Source organism: Oncorhynchus mykiss, chromosome 17 (assembly GCF_013265735.2).
Source record: "Oncorhynchus mykiss isolate Arlee chromosome 17, USDA_OmykA_1.1, whole genome shotgun sequence".
Classification (NCBI taxonomy): Eukaryota; Metazoa; Chordata; class Actinopteri; order Salmoniformes; family Salmonidae; genus Oncorhynchus; species Oncorhynchus mykiss.
Window position 1 is genome coordinate 33,589,866 of NC_048581.1, and position 14,439 is coordinate 33,604,304.

The 14,439-nt window shown below is 40.4% G+C and overlaps 1 long non-coding RNA gene across 1 annotated transcript; it reads left to right on the forward strand.

Annotated features, from left to right (window-relative positions):
- The first annotated feature begins 4,410 nt into the window (after positions 1-4,410).
- On the forward strand, positions 4,411-6,437 carry LOC118940096. The gene is made up of 2 exons (XR_005036698.1): positions 4,411-4,507; positions 6,061-6,437. It is a non-coding gene; the product is annotated as an uncharacterized LOC118940096 (long non-coding RNA).
- Positions 6,438-14,439: the final 8,002 nt, after the last annotated feature.

Genomic DNA, 14,439 nt, shown 5'->3' on the forward strand with positions numbered 1-14,439 from the left:
GGATAGAATCCATCTCGATCATAACAGTCTTATCTGAAAGACCTTATAGTCTTGTGTTCTTTGATGTGAGGTTGTGGTCATAGAGTGTTGTGTTCTTCAAAGGCCCATTATATGCTAGGAACATGGTAAATAAAGACAGTGGTGAAGTTAATTCCTTTATTTATTTACCATTTTCTTTAATTTAACAGGTTTTTGGTTTACTGGGAACTAATGAATGATATCTGTGTATCTTGGAACAGAACATGCTGTTGGCATGACAATACAGTTACACCAGGTTGTCCGGGCCAGAACACGCTCTAGGCCAGGTATTGAATTTGTATCATACATCAGATCCTCCATCTACCGTATATCAGCAAGTTAAACATAATTATTTTCTAAGGCAATTTACAGTAATAGTTTTGTGGTCTTTAATGTAATAATAGAGGCTGTGGCCATAGAGTGTTCCGGTCTTCAAAAGCCCATTATATGCTAGTGTCATACCCTGTTTAAAACATTATTTAGAATTATGGTGTAACTAATAATAATATGTGGATGTATATTTTGTATATGTTGTATGCATTTAATCAGATTTGTTTATTTTCATAAACTCTACGTTTTACCACAGCAGTTGGAGCTATGTTGGTTAACTTATTATATACCGAATTGGGTTTAACTTCTTATGGCCAGGTGGGACGGTAGCATCCCACCTGGCCAACATCCGGTGAAATTGGAGAGCGCAAAATTCAAACTACAGAATTATAAATATTTAACTTTCATAAAATCACAACAATCAATCAATAATCAACAATCAAAATAAAGCTTAACTTCTTGTTAATCCAGTCGCTGTGTCAGATTTCAAAAGTGCTTTACTGCGAAAGCACACCGTGCTATTATCTGAGGACAGCGCCCCGCATACAAAAGCATGAAAAACATATTTCAGCCAGGCAGGTGCGCCACGAAAGTAAGAAATAGTGATATAATAAATGCCTTACCTTTGATGATCTTCTTCTGTTGGCACTCCAAAAGGTCCCAGATACATCACAAATGGTCCTTTTGTTCAATAATGTCCTTCTTTATATCCATAAAACTCAGTTTAGCTGGCGCGCGTCAGTCAATAATCCACCCAGTTTCCCTCCATCAAAATGCATACAAAATGAATCCCAAACGTTACTAATAATCTTTTCCAAACAAGTCAAACAATGTTTATAATCACACCTTAGGTACCCTAATACGTAAATAAATTATTAAATTTAAGACGGAGAATCGTTATTGTCTTTTCCGGAGAAAAATACCAAAGAACTCTCTTCCACGCTCTTGGAAACAATACAGCCAAAATGGAAGCTACCTAGAAAAACTACAATTTCTATATAAAATAGATGATTCATTGTACTTTTCCATCTGTGTTGGACTATAGTAATACTATTTAAGGTCAAGCCTCAATAAATACACTGAAGGCTCTTGACTGTATCATGTGATGTCTACATTGCTGTCGGGTGGACAGAGCTAGCAACACACAGGCTATAGCACTGGTACATTCTTATATAGAAAGCCATTTTAGAAAAACTGTAATTTTATCTGTTCTCTATTAGCCCGAAATGAAAACACTTACAAGCTCAGATACCAATCTTGTTTTAAGCTAACAGTCCTGAACAAATGTACAGAGCTTGGAACAAAGTATTTTCACTAATCAGTCCCCTTGTATAGGAATTCCCTCCAAGCCAACCTAAAACTCCAGGGTCTGGTGTCCCTAGAGAAGTTCAAAGCACAAATAGATGAACAAGTTGTTGAGACATTTAGTTGTTTCTAGTTGTTATCGATGTCACTAGTCGGCGTTGCCTTATTGATGTAAGGATGTTGTTTTACCTGAAACATTTTGATACCATAGTGAGCCTGTCTTTTGACGTTTTGCATTCATTTTTTTTCTGGCCTGTGTTGTGTACATGTACATTACTGACGTGCAGCTTTTTATATTGATATATCTTCGTCTGGTTCATGTCATGTGGCTGTTTGTCTGAAACTGATGGGTTGAGCCTACCAGATGAGCTAAATTACTTCTATGCTCGCTTCGAGGCAAGCAACACTGAAGCATGCATGAGAGCATGTTCCGGACGACTGTGATCACGCTCTCTCGTAGCCGATGTGAGTAAGACCTTGAAACAAGTGGATTACCAAGACGTGTACTCCGAGCGTGCGCTGACCAGCTGGCAAGTGTCTTCACTGACATTTTCAACCTGTCCATGACCGAGTCTGTAATACCTGTAAACCAACATGTTTCAAGCAGACAGCCATAACTGTTCCCAAGAACACCAAGGTAACCTGACAAAATGACTACTTTGAAAGGCTGGTCATGGCTCACATCAACACCATTATCCCAGAAACCCTAGACCCACACCAATTTGCATACTGCCTCAATAGATCCTCAGATGATGCAATCTCTATTGCATTCCACACTGCCCTTTCCCATCTGGACAAAAGGAACACCTACGTGAGAATACTATTCATTGACTACAGCTCAGTGTTCAACACCATAGTGCCCTCAAAGCTCATCACTAAGTTAAGGTCCCTGGGACGAAACACCTCCCTATGAAACTGGATCATAGACTTCCTGAAGGGCCGCCCCTAGGTTGTAAGGGTAGGTAACAACACATCTGCCACGTTGATCCTCAACACGGGGGCCCCTCAGGGGTGAGTGCTCAGTTCTCTCCTGTACTCCCTGTTCACCCATGATTGCATGGCCAAGCACGACTCCAACACCATCATTACATTTGCCGATGACACAACATTGGTAGGCCTGATCACCGACAACGATGAGACAGCCTATAGGGAGGAGGTCATAGACCTGGCAGTATGGTGCCAGGATAACAACATCTACCTCAACGTGATCAAGACAAAGGAGATGATTGTGGACTACAAGAAAAGGAGGGCCGAGCACGCCCACATTCTCATCGACAGGGCTGTAGTGGAGCAGGTTGAGAGCTTTAAGTTCCTTGGTGTCTACATCACCAACAAACTATGGTCCAAACACAACAAGACAGTCGTGAATAGGGCACAACAATGCCTATTCCCCTTCAGGAGAATGAAAAGATTTGGCATGGGTCCTCAGATCCTCAAAAAGTTAAACAGCTGCACCATCGAGAACATCCTGTTTGGTTGCATCACCGCCTGATATCGCAACTGCAAGGCCTCCAACCACAAGTTGCTACAGGGGGTAGTGCATACAGCCCAGTACATCACTGGGGCCAAGCTTCCTGCCATCCAGGACATCTATACCAGGCGGTGTCAGAGGAAGGCTCTAAAGATTTCCAAAGATTCCAGCCACCCTAGCTGTTTTTTTATTGTTGCTCCTTAATTATTTGTTAGTTATCTATTTTTCGTCTTCATCTTTTTGTTTTTTGTCATTTTTTTACATCCATTTATTTTTTGAAAATACTTTCTTAACACTTATTTTTCTTAAAACGACATTGTTGGTTAAGGGCTCGTAAGTAAACATTTCACTGTAAGGTCTACCTACACCTGTTGTTTTCGGCCTATGTAACAAATACAATATGATTTGATGCTACTGTCTTGTTCCAGGTCTCTCTTGAATATGATATTTTTATTTCAACGAGACTAACCTGGTTAAATAAAGTTTCAATAAAATAAATAAAAAGGTTTAATGATTGGATTCATAAATGTGTTATGAATGGATTATGGATACAACCTTAAAATAAAGTGCTACCACCATTTATAAATTCAAGTCTATCCAAGCTCCAGGTCACAAATTGAGTTGAAATAACTAGGAAACCATAATATTGACTGAAGTTTTGCCTGGAGGGAGGTCATAAACTTCAGGCTGTGCATGACTGCGGTTATCGCCATGGCTGTAATGTCATTTTGCTTGTTAATCGGCTGTGAGAGGTGTGGATGGGTGGGGCAGGTACAGCATCTGCAGAAAGAGTATAAAACAGGGCTGCAGAAGGCAGAGAGACGCCACACTACTACTGACGTCCAGAAGACATCATCCAGATAAACAGCCATCAATCAGACAGCATCGTCCAACTGTAAGAGGTATGTTTGTTTTCACTGAGAATCTTCTTTGCAAAGGTGTATAGCAGTTGTGGCAAGAGTGGGCAGGTAGGAATGGATGGAGAGGTGTGTGTGTGTGTGTGTGTGCGTGTGCGTGTGCGTGTGCGTGTGCGTGTGCGTGTGTGTATGTGTCTCTGTGTGTCTGTGTGTGTCTCTGTGTGTTAACAAGTTGTGCTCTTTGTGCTTTAGTAAAGGATGAAGATCCAGAGTATGTTACTGCTGTTCGCTCTAGTGGGTGTCCTGTTGGCAAGCTCCCTCAATGAAGATAACTCTCAGGATGGTATGTCTTGTTTGTAAATGTGTACTACTTTACTGCCCGGGTTTAATCTGATAAAATCTAGTAAAATGAAAAATCTTTCTTCCTCAGCTCTCCTGCAGGAGGATGATGTAAAAAATGTAAAGGCTGCCTTTTTGGCAAAGTTGGCTACTCTGAAGACCATCCCCTCTGAAGATGAAGCAGCATGTGAGCTATCTATCTATCTATCTATCTATCTATCTATCTATCTATCTATCTATCTATCTATCTAGGCATATTCTTATCGGCAGACTCAGTAGCCTCGGTTTTTCTAATGACTGCCTTGCCTGGTTCACCAACTACTTTGCAGACAGACTTTGCAGACTATCTGTCTGTCTGTCTGTCAAATCAAAATCAAATCAAATTTTATTTGTCACATACACATGGTTAGCAGATGTTAATGCGAGTGTAGCAAAATGCTTGTGCTTCTAGTTCCGACAATGCAGTAATAACCAACAAGTAATCTAACTAACAATTCCAAAACTACTGTCTTGTACACAGTGTGAGGGGATAAAGAATATGTGCATAAGGATATATGAATGAGTGATGGTACAGAGCAGCATAGGCAGATACAGTAGATGGTATCGAGTACAGTATGTACATATGAGATGAGTATGTAAACAAAGTGGCATAGTTAAAGTGGCTAGTGATACATGTATTACATAAGGATACAGTCGATGATATAGAGTACAGTATATACGTATGCATATGAGATGAATAATGTAGGGTAAGTAACATTATATAAGGTAGCATTGTTTAAAGTGGCTAGTGAAAAATTTACATCATTTCCCATCAATTCCCATTATTAAAGTGGCTGGAGTTGAGTCAGTGTCAGTGTGTTGGCAGCAGCCACTCAATGTTAGTGGTGGCTGTTTAACAGTCTGATGGCCTTGAGATAGAAGCTGTTTTTCAGTCTCTCGGTCCCAGCTTTGATGCACCTGTACTGACCTCGCCTTCTGGATGATAGCGGGGTGAACAGGCAGTGGCTCGGGTGGTTGATGTCCTTGATGATCTTTATGGCCTTCCTGTGACATCGGGTGGTGTAGGTGTCCTGGAGGGCAGGTAGTTTGCCCCCGGTGATGCGTTGTGCAGACCTCACTACCCTCTGGAGAGCCGTATGGTTGAGGGTGGAGCAGTTGCCGTACCAGGCGGTGATACAGCCCGCCAGGATGCTCTCGATTGTGCATCTGTAGAAGTTTGTGAGTGCTTTTGGTGACAAGCCAAATTTCTTCAGCCTCCTGAGGTTGAAGAGGCGCTGCTGCGCCTTCTTCACAATGCTGTCTGTGTGAGTGGACCAATTCAGTTTGTCTGTGATGTGTATGCCGAGGAACTTAAAACTTGCTTCCCTCTCCACTACTGTTCCATCGATGTGGATAGGGGGGTGTTCCCTCTGCTGTTTCCTGAAGTCCACTGAAGTCTGTCTGTCTGTCTGTCTGTCTGTCTTTCTGAGCAACAGTAAAGTGACAACAGGAGGGTATCAGAGGGTGATGGGAAAGAGGACGGAGTAACATGGCTAACTCCATCTCTACTGTTTATTAGCATCATGTTTCATAGAGGCAAATCATTTTTTAAATGGTAGTCAAATACTGGCCTAACAACAGTAGGTTTAAAAGGTAGTCACTTGTAATTGGAATATGTATTTAACATGTCGGAGTCATTTTCATATGTTTAGCCTTTTAAAAATGTATTTTCCATAAAGCATATTTAAATCTGTATTCCAGTTTTGAGCGATCTTTGGAACAAAGTCAAGGAACTTGTGGGGTGAGAACCGACCAGAATGGGGATGCCGAGGATCCATCTCAGTCTCCATATCAAATCAGCTATCACCTCTGACATCATCACTAACATTAACTCAATGAATCATTCCAACATCCATCCATCAATCATTGACTAACATAAAAACAAAACAGTAATATAGTTCTTGGGACTTTGGTACAGAGAAGAACTCATCAACATTCTGAAGAATATATGTTTTATCCAAAAACATGAACTTTAAGTCCTGATACATGATAGTGGATAAATAATGATGATCAGAATTTCTGATGGCAATGTTGTATGGTTGGTGTCATATTGTGATCCTCCAATAAACTATCAAGCATTACACATGTTTAGTCGTTTTTTTTAAATTAATCTTACATTTTTAGCAGTGTTTCAATTACATCGTACATGTTTCATAATAATGTTTTATTCCATGTTTTTAATGTGAACTTGACCATAATACAGATGCAGTGCATGCAGAGCTAATTACATCAGATTACACTGAGCAGTATTAGTAGTACACATACAGCTGAAGTCGGAAGTTTACATACACCTTAGTCAAATACATTTAAACTCAGTATTTCACAATTCCTGACATTGAATCCTAATAAAAATACCCTGTCTTAGGTCAGTTAGCATCACCACTTTATTTTAAGAATGTGAAATGTCAGAATAATAGTAGAGAGTGAATTTTTTCAGCTTTTATTTCTTTCATCACATTCCCAGTGGGTCAGCGGTAAACATACACTCAATTGGTATTTAGTAGCATTGACTTTATATTGCTTAACTTGGGTCAAACATTTCGGGTAGCCTTCCACAAGCTTCCCTCAATAAGTCCTCCTGACAGAGCTGGTGTAACTGAGTCAGGTTTGTAGGCCTCCTTGATCGCATATGCTTTTCCAGATCTGCCCACAAATTTTCGATAGCTTTGAAGTCAGGGCTTTGTGATGGCCACTCCAATACATTGACTTTGTTGTCCTTAAGGCATTTGCCACAACTTTGAAAGTGTGCTTGGGGTCAATGCTCATTTGGAAGACCCATTTGCGACCAAGCTTTAACTTCCTGACTGATGTCTTGACATGCTGCTTCAATATATCCACATAATTTTCATCCTCATGAAGCCATCTATTTTGTGACACGCACCAGTCCCTCCTGCAGCAAAGCACCCCCACAACATGATGCTGCCACCCCCGAGCTACACTGTTGGTATGGTGTTCTTCAGCTTGCAAGCCTCCCCCTTTATCCTCCAAACATAACGATGGTCATGATGGCCAAACAGTTCTATTTTTGTTTCATCATTTCTCCAAAAAGTAGATCTTTGTCCCCATTTGCAGTTGCAAAGCGTAGTCTGGCTTTTTTTATGCTGGTTTTGGAGCATTGGCTTCTTCCTTGCCGAGCGGCCTTTCAGGTTCTGTTGATATAGGACTCATTTTACTGTGGATATATATACTTTTGTACTTGTTTCCTCCAGCATCTTCACAAGGTCCTTTGCTGTTGTTCTGGGATATATTTGCACTTTCCGCACCAAAGTATGTTCATCTCTAGGAGACAGAACAGGTCTCCTTCCTGAATGGTATGATGGCTGTGTGGTCCCATTGTCACGGCCGTCCTCCTCTTCATCTGAAGAGGAGAGGCGAGATGGATCTGAGGACCAATACGCAGCGTGGTAAGTGTCCATGGTGAATCTTTAATAAAGAAAGACTGAACACTATGCAAAAGAGTAACGAAAACAATAAACCAAATACGACCGTGAAGCTACAAAATGAGACCTGTGCTGACACAAGCCACTAACATAGACAATCACCCACAAACAAACAGTGCAACCCAGGCTACCTAAGTATGATTCTCAATCAGAGACAACTAATGACACCTGCCTCTGATTGAGAACCATACTAGGCCGAAAACATAGAACTGCCCCAAAACATAGAAAAACAAACCTAGACTGCCCACCCAACTCACGCCCTGACCATACTACATAAATACAAAACAGAAATAAAGGTCAGAACGTGACACCCATGGTGTTTATACTTGTGTTCTATTGTTTGTACATCTGAACGTGGTACCTTCAGGCGTTTGGGAATTGCTCCCATGGATCTACCAGACTTGTGGAGGTCTACAATTTTTTTTCTGAGGTCTTGGCTGACATCTTTTCATTTTCCCATGAAGTCAAGCAAAGAGGCACTGAGTTTGGAAGTTGTCCTTGAAATGCATCCACAGGTACACCTCCAATTGACTCAAATTATGTCATTTAGCCTATCAGAAGCTTCTAAAGCCATGACATCATTTATTGTAATTTTCCAAGCTGTTTAAAGGCACAGTCAACTTAGTGTATGTAAACTTCTGACCAACTACAATCGTGACAGTTGTGAAATAATATGTCTGAAAACAATTGTCGGAAAAATTATGTCATGGACAAAGTAGATATCCTAACCGACTTGCCAAAACTATAGAATGCACTAATGGGAGATTCGATTTAGTTGGAATAGGGTCCAGTATGCAGGTTGAAGGTTTAGAGGCCATTACTATTTTCATGAATATGTCAAGAGATAAAGGATTACAAAACTTGAGTGTCTCCCTTGATCCTAGGTCCTGGCAGTGTTGTGCAGACAACTGAGCTTTGGACAATTATGCCTAGCCTGGAGCATGACATTTTGACATTTTGACATTTTGAAATATAGTTTTGCATATTGATGTGGATAGAATCCATCTCGATCATAACAGTCTTATGTGAAAGACCTTATAGTTTTGTGGTCTTTAATGTAATTAATTAAGGCTGTGGCCGTAGAATGTTCTGGTCTTCAAAGGCCCATTAGATGCTAGTGTCATACCCTGTTAAAACATGTATTTAGAACTATGGTTTAAACAATAATAACATGTAGATGCATTAGGTTCTAATTTTTCAGAGTAGATAACTCAAGGACACTAGAGAAGCTTAACCAAGTTTAATTAATCCCTAAAGGGTTCTTACAGCTGTAATTCAGAAAAAGACATGTTCCCATCATCACAAGTATAAATACTTCACTTTAGACACTCCTTCTCTCCAATCCTTACATTTTATGGTTCGACAGGAAGAGGGTTATAGGATAATAAACCCTTATTACTCCCTTCGAGGATCTGACCTGACCTCCTGACCTCAATCCCTCCTTCGCCTAATCCACAGATGTCCATCCGCTTCCCCTATAGCAACCCTGTGATCTCCTCCCATCCACCCAACACACTCCAAAGCCATCTGTCTTTCTACGGAGACCCATTACCCACTGACATAAAACCCAGTCTCTTTTACTCCTTATACACTATGCGTCTGATCTATCATGTCTTTAATATCTCAATGTTAAAAGTTTGCCCCGAATCCAACAGTCCCTCTCTTGAACAATAGCTCCCTAATTCAATTTACATTAACTTGGAAATTACTTTAAAAACTTTTAAAAAACGTTTAAAAACGAACAAATGATTATAAATGAACAAACAATGATAACAAACTTTCACCGTGGGTGTACCAAATCAGAATCTTATGGCCTCTGTTCTATGATCACACCATACACAATAGAATTTCCATCTCTCATCACATAACAAAATGACATTCCAACTGAATCTGCTGTCTTTTTCCATGTCAGCTAGAGCGGCCATTTGTTTCTCCACCACTTTCTCTTTTTGGTTCCTAGAGAGTGATAGCACAAGACTTGGAAAGCAACAAAAATACATTAAACATAACAGCATTAATATCATGTGAAGATATGCACATTTATATATGCATGGCAACCCAAAGTTTGAAAACATGACCATTTCCACTCTCTCTTAGCCTGACTATGTCTTCAGGATACTTTTCTGCTGAGGTTGGCAAAAATGAAAGCTCTAAAAAAGCTTCCTCATGCTTTTGCCCAGTCTTCCCCGTCAGACTACATGATCCAAGAGGTGTTTCCAAGCCATGTCATTCTCACTCCCCATCATCTTCCTCCATAGCCACCCGATATGTATGTGCGCTAGCCTTAATCAATTTTACCTCGTCTTGAGGAATCTGTGTAGTCATTTCAACATCAATGCCCTCAGCACATGATATCCCAACAATATTACCAAAGTAATCCCTGCTATTACTAACACTGCCCCTGACGCATGTCTCACAATACTATGGAACGCCATTTGGGTCTTTGCGTGTCAAAAAGATACGTGTCAAATAACACTAGTTGACGTGTCAAATAAGCTTCTTGACCAATCAAGACCTGAATATGACTTCACGTCACATAATAATTTAACACGTTCATACATTTTTTTACGTAGTTATTACACATTGATTGCACTCTCACTCGTATTTCATATGTCACAACGATTCACCGATAAGTATGCTATGAGTCATAGATTTTGTCACTGATGATCCATATTTGCATAAAGGTCGTTATTGACTGCTACTCAAGGACAGAAGAGATGGACTTCAACCATCAATAGCTAGATAACGTTAACTTAATGTTAGCTAGCTAGTTAACGTAGGTGTTGAGAGTTAGTGGTGTAACAGCCGAAAAAAAGTAGCTACTGTCAATGATTAGTTATTGGAGAAACAAGACCAAGATGAGACTCTGGACAAGGCGGATACGGTATATTTGAGGCTTTTAATCAAGCATAGTGATATCTGGCAAACGTGCAGCACGGCTCCTATCGTCCAACTCTTAGGGAGCTTTCGGAAAAAGAGGGCGTACCACATATTTGGGCAGTACATTTATACATTGAAATGACTTAGGTAGATTCTAGTAGTCCTGGCTCCTGGTTGGTTGTTCGTAGGTGATAGACAGTCCTCTCCAGCCTGTTGTCAGTATCCCATTGGTTCTTGACAGAGTTCTTTGTCTTTGTAGCCCATCCCAAAGGGTTTTGAGCAGTGTATATTCATGGGTTATCAGTGTGTTTCTCTTAAACCCCCACCCTGGTGGGGATTTCCCGTGCAGTTAGTATATTGAGAAACAGAGAGATAGAGAGAGTATAACACAGAGTACAAGCCAGAATTGTATGGTTAAGCCCAGGCAGACAACAGTCAGTGAATGCGTCATTACATGTTTTAATATGTTATTACAACACTACACATTAATATAACGCTAGTGTTACCTAACTATCAACCTCATTAGCTAGCTAATGTTAGATCTGCCTGCCATTGATATTTAACTGAACTCAAGATAGCTAGCTAACATTAATTGCTCATAACCTAACATTAATTATGGAATCTATAAAATGTTAACTAATTTCTGCTGTACAGTAATGTTAGCTAGCTAGCGATGTCTGTATGAATAACATTTTTTTTAGATAGTTTGTAGCTAACGTCAATGCACGGTTGTATTCATAGGCCGGATGCTCAGAGTTGGCACATTTTAGACAAGAGAACACTTTAGGGGTTGTTAACTACATACAAATTAAATGCCACTCGACCAATCAGGTCTGCGGTCTATTTTTCAGGCTAGAGACCATGTTGCGGAGCCTTTGGTGGGCGAGCGGTCATTGGATTGATGAAGAGATGGCCAGCAATCTAATTGCTGTTGCAGAGGAGTTCCTACAAGAGGCAAATGACATCCAACAACGGGAACCTTACGGGAACCTTATGAAGATGGTAAGTTGTTACGTATAATTTTTTTGTACGGCATGCGTGGCAAAGGCTGAGGTTGTATCATTTTACTTGTCCTGTGTTAAATCTCCCGTGTCAAGTCTGGGATTTTGTGGACACCTCTATCTAGCGAAGTCAATCAATGAAAAAAACAACATTTAGTTGGCCTATAATGCTGTTCCAAAATTCTATATGGTGCTCTTATAGGCTTTTAACCTACAGTTTTTAGGAGTGTATTCTGTAATTAATTATCTATTGTATTTCTTATTTCAGTAGCCTATCAAGCACCTTTGAAGGGAAGGCGGTATCACATCACCAAGGAGCTGCTTGAGCTCCTCATAGATTGTCGTATGACCATCAGACAAATGGCAGATGTTCTCAATGTGTCGAGCTCCGTGGTCAAGCGGCGCATGAGGTAAGTTATCGTAATTGAAAAAAGCAATTGTAACACGAGCGAGATCTCTAAATCCTCTCTAGATTTGATCACATTACTGATGTATCTTTTTGTGGTCTTTTTGTATTTAGTCATTTTCAGCTCTTCAGGACCTACTCACTGTTGTCAGACATTCAGCTGGATGAGAGGATAAAAGAGCTGATAGGGCAGAATTTAGAACTTGGTGCAAAGTCTGTGAGGGGACGCTTAACGTCTTGGTGACAGAGGGCAGTATTTTCACATCCGGATGAAATGCATGCCCAAATTCAACTGCCTGCTACTCATCCCCAGAATATAAGATATGCATATTATTAGTAGAGTTGGATATAAAACACTCTGAAGATTCTAAAACTGTTTGAATTATGTCTGTGAGTATAACAGAACTTATTTAGCAGGCGAAACCCCGAGGACAAACCATTCAGATTTGTTTTTTTGAGGTCACTCTCTTTTCAATGAGGTTTCATGTTTCATTGGGAATCCAGATTTCTAAGGGACCTTCTTGCATTTCCTATCGCTTCCACTGGATGTCAACAGTCTTTAGAAATTGGTTGAGGTTATTCCTTTGTGCAATGAAGAAGTACGGCCATCTTGAACGAGGGTCACTTGAAGTGTACTCTTAGATAGAGGGGCGTGACCAGAAAGCATGCTTCAGTTTGTTTTCTTCCTGTATTGAACAAAGATCATCCCGTCTTCAATTTCATTGATTATTTACAATAAAAAATGCCTAAAGTTGCATTACAAAAGTAGTTTGAAATGTTTCGGCAAAGTGTACAGGTAACTTTTGAGATATTTTGTAGTCAGGTTGAGCAAGTTGGAACCGGTGTTTTTCTGGATCAAACGCGCTAAATAAATGGACATTTTGGATATATATCGACGGAATTAATCGAACAAAAGGACCATTTGTGATGTTTATGGGACATATTGGAGTGCCAACAAAAGAAGCTCGTCAAAGGTAAGGCAGGAAATATATTTTTATTTCTGCGTTTTGTGTCGCGCCTGCAGGGTTGAAATATGCTTTCTCTCTTTGTTGACTATGGTGCTATCCTCAGATAATAGCATCGTTTGCTTTCACCGAACAAGTGTAGCTTTAATTTGCTATCTTGCATGTGTGATTTAATGAAAGTTAGATTTTATTGTAATTTATTTGAATTTGGCACTCTGCATTTTCTCTGGCTTTTGGCCAGGTGGGACGTCAGAAACCTTACAGAAACCTTTGTTTGTAATTACAGTGATCATACGTTTCCTGTATTTCTTGACCACACTTTTGCACACACTGCAGCAGGGATTTTGGACCACTCCTCCATACAGACCTTCTCCAGATCCTTCAGGTTTCGGGGCTGTCGCTGGGCAATAGGGACTTTCAGCTCCCTCCAAACATTTTCTATTGGATGCAGGTCTGGAGACTGACTAGGCCACTCCAGGACCTTGAGACGCTTCTTACGGAGCCACTCCTTAGTTGCCCTGGCTGTGTGTTTCGGGTTGTTGTTTTGCGTGCGCTGCATGATTTTAATCCATGACGGCGTAGTGTGTTACTAATGGTTTTCTTTCAGACTGTGGTCCCAGCCCTCTTCAGGTCATTGACCAGGTCCTGCCGTGTAGTTCTGGGCTGATCTCTCACCTTCCTCATGATCATTGATGCCCCACGATGCCCCATGAACGTCTTCCATTTTGGAATAATTGCGCCAACAGTTGTTGCCTTCTCACCAAGCTGCTTGCCTATTGTCCTGTAGCCCATCCCAGCCTTGTGCAGGTCTACAATTTTAACCCTGATTTCCTTACACAGCTCTCTGGTCTTGGCCATTGTGGAGAGGTTGGAGTCTGTTTGATTGAGTGCGTGGACAGGTGTCTTTTATACAGGTAACGAGTTCAAACAGGTGCAGTTAATACAGGTAATGAGTGGAGAACAGGAGGGCTTCTTAAAGAAAAACTAACAGGTCTGTGAGAGCCGGAATTCTTACTGGTTGGTAGGTGATCAAATACTTATGTCATGCAATAAAATGCTAATTAATTAATTTTTAAAAAATGACTTAAAATGACTTAGATTCCGTCTATGAAAAAAATGACAGACCTCTACATGATTTGTAAGTAGGAAAACCTGCAAAATTGGCAGTGTATCAAATACTTGTTCTCCCCACTGTATGTAACAAATGCCCAACATTAACAATGGTAATTCAGCTTGAAATGTACATTTATAGTACTGAGTTTATCAAGAAGTAAATTAACAAATTTCCTGAATGTATTCAGAAACTCTTAATTCACTCCCTCCCATCCAGGTATTTGATCTTAAAGGCACTCCATCAGGCTGCTCTGGATGAGAGACCACCCTTCTCT